This window comes from Tasmannia lanceolata, unplaced genomic scaffold (assembly GCF_043159265.1).
Source record: "Tasmannia lanceolata isolate RefF3 unplaced genomic scaffold, GAP_Taslan_0.1 ptg000183l, whole genome shotgun sequence".
Classification (NCBI taxonomy): Eukaryota; Viridiplantae; Streptophyta; class Magnoliopsida; order Canellales; family Winteraceae; genus Tasmannia; species Tasmannia lanceolata.
In genome coordinates, this window is record NW_027518859.1 from 27501 (window position 1) to 34865 (window position 7365).

Below are 7365 nucleotides of genomic sequence, written 5' to 3' on the forward strand. Positions count from 1 at the left end.
TCATTACAAAACCAATAAACCGGAAAAAGATGGATTGTTTTGTGAAAGAATTTCTGGACCTATAAAAAGTGGAATTTGTGCTTGTGGAAATTATCGAGTGATCGGAGATGAAAAAGAAGACCCGAAATTTTGTGAACAATGCGGAGTCGAATTTGTTGATTCTCGGATACGAAGATATCAAATGGGATACATCAAACTGGCATGTCCAGTGACTCATGTGTGGTATTTTAAACGTCTTCCTAGTTATATCGCGAATCTTTTAGATAAACCCCTTAAGGAATTAGAAAGCCTAGTATACTGCGATGTGTGATTTGATCGAAATTATGAGTTTACAGATTCGGAATGAGAAACTGTCATCCCATTTAATCCGATTGGGATGCCCCTGGCTCTGACATGTCTCCTGGGAGAGGAAGAAGAAGAACATGAAGCTCAGAATTATGGGTGTATTCAATACTTCCAAATAAAGGGGGAATTGATCCATGGTCGATTCCGTAACATATAAATAGGAATTGCTAGCTGTACCTCGTGAAAAAAAAAAAAGAATTCTTTCTTGGAATTAGCCACTCCATTTCTTTTAGAAATAAATTCTGTTTTCTGTTCAAGTAAACAAATATGACATGGTTACAGGAATCTATCCATCGCATATATGCTTCAAGGGACATCATAGCATAACCGTCGAGGTGAAGTAGGGACCTAAAAGATCGAATGGAACGATACATAGACAAGTAAATCCCTTATGAGTTCCAAGGTATTCCTTTAAGGGGATTCATCATTCGAGGGGACGTAGGCTACTCAACAATTTCACATTTTATTTATGTCGTAATTGAATAATGAATAAGTAATTCCGAAAATAAAATATAAAGTAAAAATGAATCAATGAAATATAGGTTGGTTCTCACTGGGAACTTGAGTAAGGAGTAGATTTTTATGGGGGTTTCTAGAACAAAATTTGAAAGTGAGACCCCCTTTATTTATTATTTATTTGGTGTAACTACTTGAGCCGGATGAGAGGAAACCTTCATGTCCGGTTTTTAAGGGGGGGATCCTATAGGAACCTATCCCAATTTTTCTTTTGCTAGGCCCATAGTTAAAAAACCGACTTTCTTACGATTACGAGGTTCATTCGAATATGAAATACAATCCCGGAAATATAGCATCCCACTTTTTTTTACTACCCAAGGCTTCGATACATTTCGAAATCGAGAAATCTCTACTGGAGCAAGTGCTATCAGAGAACAATTAGCCGATCCAGATTTGCGAATTATTACAGATCATTCATTGGTGGAATGGAAGGAATTAGGGGAAGAAAGGTACACTGGGAATGAATGGGAAGATAGAAAAGTTGGAAGAAGAAAGGATTTTTTGGTTAGACGCATGGAATTAGCTAAGCATTTTGTTCGAACAAATGTAGAACCAGAACGGATGGTTTTGTGCCTATTACCAGTTCTTCCTCCGGAGTTGAGACCAATCATTCAGATAGATGGGGGTAAACCAATGAGTTCGGATATTAATGAACTCTATCGAAGAGTTATCTATCGGAACAATACTCTTACCGATCCATTAACAACAAGTAGATCTACGCCAGGGGAATCAGTAATGTGTCAGGAGAAATTGGTACAAGAAGCCGTAGATACACTTCTTGATAATGGGATCCGCGGGCAACCAATGAGGGATGGTCATAATAAAGTTTACAAGTCGTTTTCAGATGTAATTGAAGGCAAAGAGGGAAGATTTCGTGAGACTCTACTTGGTAAACGGGTCGATTATTCGGGGCGTTCCGTCATTGTCGTGGGCCCTTCGCTTTCATTACATCGATGTGGATTACCTCGAGAAATAGCAATAGAACTTTTCCAGACATTTGTAATTCGTGGTCTAATCAGACAACATATTGCTTCCAACATAGGGATTGCAAAAAGTAAAATTCGGGAAAAAGAACCAATTGTATGGGAAATACTTCAAGAAGTTATGCAAGGGCACCCCATATTGCTGAATAGAGCACCCACCCTGCATAGATTAGGCATACAGGCGTTCCAACCTATTTTAGCGGAGGAACGTGCTATTTGTTTACATCCATTAGTTCGTAAGGGATTCAATGCAGACTTTGATGGGGATCAAATGGCTGTTCATGTACCTTTATCTTTGGAAGCTCAAGCAGAGGCTCGTTTACTTATGTTTTCTCATATGAATCTCTTGTCTCCAGCTATTGGGGATCCCATTTCCATACCAACCCAAGATATGCTTATTGGACTCTATGTATTAACCATCGGAAATCGTCGAGGTATTTGTGCAAATAGGTATAATCCATGGAATCACAGAAACTATCAAAATGAAACAGTTTACGAGTATAATAATAACTATAAGTATACGAAAGAAAAAGAACCCTATTTTTGTAGTTCCTATGATGCACTTGGAGCTTACCGGCAGAAACGAATCAATTTAGATAGTCCTTTGTGGCTCCGGTGGCGACTAGATCAACGTTTCATTGCCCCAAGAGAAGTGCCCATCGAAGTTCAATATGAATCTTTGGGTACCTATCATGAGATTTATGGGCACTATCTACTAGTAAGAAGTGTCAAAAAAGAAATCCTTTGTATATACATTCGAACCACCATTGGTCATATTTCTTTTTATCGAGAAATAGAAGAAGCCATACAGGGGTTTTGCCGAGCCTACTCATAAGGTACCTAAGCTAAGTAATTATGTGATACGATACCTTGTGAATTCGGGTCTCTACGGTTCAACCGGTATCCTAATTCCTGAATTGATACGTGAATCAAGATAGAGGAAAGGAAGTCTTCGAATCACTGACTCAAACCTATTGTCGAATCCTACTCAACAGAATATGGAGGTACTTATGGCGGAACGGGCCGATCTGGTCTTTCACAATAAAGTGATAGATGGAACTGCCATGAAACGACTTATTAGTCGATTAATAGATCACTTCGGAATGGCATATACATCACACATACTGGATCAAGTAAAGACTATGGGTTTCCAGCAAGCCACTGCTACATCCATTTCATTAGGAATTGATGATCTTTTAACAATACCTTCTAAGGGATGGCTAGTCCAAGATGCTGAACAACAAAGTTTGATTTTGGAAAAGCACCATCATTATGGGAATGTACACGCGGTAGAAAAATTACGTCAATCCATTGAGATATGGTATGCTACAAGTGAATATTTGAGACAAGAAATGCATCCTAATTTTAGGATGACGGATCCTTCTAATCCAGTCCATATAATGTCCTTTTCGGGAGCTCGGGGAAATGCATCTCAGGTACACCAATTAGTCGGTATGAGAGGATTAATGTCGGATCCCCAAGGACAAATGATTGATTTACCCATTCAAAGCAATTTACGCGAAGGACTTTCTTTAACGGAATATCTCATTTCTTGCTACGGAGCTCGCAAAGGAGTTGTGGATACTGCTGTACGAACATCAGATGCTGGATACCTCACGCGTCGACTTGTTGAAGTAGTTCAACACATTGTTGTACGTAGAACAGATTGTGGCACTATCCGAGGTATTTCCGTGAGTCCTCGAAATGGGATGACGGAAAAAATGTTGATCCAAACACTAATTGGTCGTGTATTAGCAGACGATATATATATGGGTCTACGATGCATTGCCGCTCGAAATCAAGATATTGGGGTTGGGCTTGTCAATCGATTCATAACCTTTCGAGCACAATCAATATATATTCGAACCCCCTTTATTTGCAGGAGTACATCTTGGATCTGTCGATTATGTTATGGTCGGAGTCCCACTCATGGTGACCTGGTCGAATTGGGAGAAGCAGTAGGTATCATTGCGGGTCAATCAATTGGGGAACCAGGGACTCAACTAACATTAAGAACTTTTCATACCGGTGGAGTATTCACAGGTGGTACTGCAGAACATGTACGAGCCCCCTCTAATGGAAAAATAAAATTCAATGAGGATTTGGTTCATCCCACACGTACACGTCATGGGCATCCTGCTTTTCTATGTTATATAGACCTGTATGTCACTATTGAGAGTCAGGATATTCTACATAATGTGAATATTCCACCAAAAAGTTTTCTTTTAGTTCAAAATGATCAATATGTAGAATCAGAACAAGTGATTGCCGAGATTCGCGCTGGAACATCCACTTTCAATTTTAAAGAGAGAGTTCGAAAACATATTTATTCTGACTCAGAGGGAGAAATGCACTGGAGTACCGATGTGTACCATGCACCTGAATATACATATGGTAATGTTCATCTCTTACCTAAAACAAGTCATTTATGGATATTATCGGGGGGTCCGTGCAGATCTAGTATAGTGCCTTTTTCGCTCCACAAGGATCAAGATCAAATGAACATTCATTCTCTTTCTGTCGAACAGAGAGAGAGTTCTGACCTCTCAGTGACTAATGATCGAGTGAGACACAAATTGTTTAGTTCAGATCCTTCCGGTAAAAAAGAGGGAAAGATTCTTGATTATTCAGGACCTGCTCGAATCATATCCAATGGTCGTTGGAATTTCATATATCCTGCCATTCTCCACGAGAATTCTGATTTATTGGCGAAAAGGCGAAGAAATAGATTCATCATCCCATTCCAATATGATCAAGAACGAGAGAAAGAACTAATGCCTCGTTCTGGTATCTCGATTGAAATACCCATAAATGGTATTTTACGTAGAAATAGTATTCTTGCTTATTTCGACGATCCCCGATACAGAAGAAGCAGTTCAGGAATTACTAAGTATGGGACTGTAGAAGTGGATTCAATCGTCAAAAAAGAGGATTTGATTGAGTATCGAGGAGCAAAGGAATTTAGTCCGAAATACCAAATGAAAGTAGATCGCTTTTTTTTCATTCCCGAAGAAGTGCATATCTTACCTGGCTCTTCGTCCATAATGGTACAGAACAATAGTATCATTGGAGTCGATACACGAATCACTTTAAATACAAGAAGCCGCGTAGGTGGATTAGTCCGAGTGGAGAGAAAAAAAAAAAGGATTGAACTGAAAATCTTTTCTGGAGATATCCATTTTCCTGGAGAGACAGATAAGATCTCCCGGCACAGCGGCATCTTGATACCACCAGGAACGGGAAAAAAAAATTCTAAGGAATCAAAAAAATTACAAAATTGGATCTATGTCCAACGGATCACACCTACCAAGAAAAAGTATTTTGTTTCGGTTCGATCCGTAGTCACATATGAAATAGCTGATGGTATCAATTTAGCAACGCTTTTTCCCCAGGATCTGTTGCAAGAAAGGGATAATGTGAAATTCCGAGTTGAAAATTATATCCTTTATAGAAATGGCAAACCAATTCGAGGAATTTATTACACAAGTATTCAATTAGTTCGTACTTGTTTAGTATTGAATTGGGACCAAGACCGAAATGGTTCTATAGAAAAGGTTCAGGCTTCCATTGTTGAAGTGAGGGCAAATGATCTGATTCGAGATTTCATAAGAATTGACTTAGTGAAGTCCCCTATTTCGTATATCGGAAAAAGGAATGATATGGCGGGTTCGGGATTGATCCCAGATAATGGATCAGATCACACCAATATCAATCCTTTTTATTCCAAGGCGAGGAGGATTCAATCACTTACCCAACATCAAGGAACTATTCGTACGTTGCTGAATAGAAATAAGGAATGCCAATCTTTTCTAATTTTGTCATTATCCAATTGTTCTCGAATTGGTCCATTCAATGGTTCTAAATCTCACAATGTGACAAAAGAATCAATTCAAATTAAAGAGGATCCCATGATTCCGATTAGGAATTCGTTGGGTCCCTTAGGGACTGTACCTAAAATTGCGAATTTTTATTCACCTTACTATTTAATAACTCATAATCAGATCTTGTTAAATAAATATTTGCTACTTGACAATTTAAAACAGACTTTACAAGTACTTAAATATTATTTAATGGATGAAAATGGGAGAATTTATAATCCCTATCCATGCAGGAACATCATTTTTCATCCATTCGATTTGACTTGGTGCTTTCTCCATCACGATTATTGTGAGAAGACATCCAAAATAATTGTCCTCGGACAGTTTATTTGTGAAAATGTATGTATATCCAAATATGGACCACAGATAAAATCTGGTCAAGTTCTAATTGTTCATGTTGACTCCTTAGTCATAAGATCAGCTAAGCCTCATTTGGCCACCCCAGGGGCAACCGTTCATGGTCATTATGGAGAAATCCTTTACGAAGGGGATACATTAGTTACATTTATATATGAAAAATCGAGATCGGGTGATATAACGCAAGGTCTTCCAAAAGTGGAACAAGTGTTAGAAGTGCGTTCGATTGATTCAATATCGATGAACCTAGAAAAGAGGGTTGAGGGTTGGAACGAACATATAAAAAGAATTCTTGGAATTCCGTGGGAATTCTTGATTGGTGCTGAGCTAACCATAGCGCAAAGTCGTATCTCTTTGGTTAATAAGATCCAAAGGGTTTATCGATCCCAGGGGGTGCAAATCCATAATAGGCATATAGAGATTATTGTACGTCAAATAACATCAAAAGTGTTGGTTTCAGAAGATGGAATGTCTAATGTTTTTTCACCCGGAGAACTAATAGGATTGTTTCGAGCGGAACGAACAGGGCGTGCTTTGGAAGAAGCGATCTGTTACCGAGCCATCTTATTGGGAATTACCAGGGCATCTCTGAATACTCAAAGTTTCATATCCGAAGCAAGTTTTCAAGAAACTGCTCGAGTTTTAGCAAAAGCCGCTCTACGAGGTCGTATTGATTGGTTGAAAGGCCTGAAAGAGAACGTTGTTCTGGGGGGGATGATACCTGTTGGTACCGGATTCAAGGGATTAGTGCACCGTTCAAGGCAAGACAACAACATTCCCTTGGAAATCAAAAAGAAGAATCTATTCGAGGGGGAAATTAGAGATATTTTGTTCCACCACAGAGAATTATTTGGTTCTTACATCCCAAATAATTTCCATAATACACCAGAACAATAATTTACGGGATTTCATGATTCCTAAGAGCAAATTGATTCTTTTCTTTTAACTTTAATTATATGGTATGGTCCGGTCTTTTTATTGGGTAATAAAGATAATAACGAATAGAAAGGAATTAATCACTTGGACCATGTATCAAGGGTCAATCTCCGGGAGAAGGTTCCGTCGGAACAATTATTTATTTCAGGGTACCTCGTCTCTTAAAAAAAAAAAAAGAGAAAGTGTGGGGAAAAATGACAAGAAGATATTGGAACATTAATTTAGAAGAGATGATGGAAGCAGGAGTTCATTTTGGTCATGGTACTAGGAAATGGAATCCTAGAATGGCACCTTACATCTCTGCAAAGCGTAAAGGTATTCATATTACAAATCTTACTAGAACTGCTCGT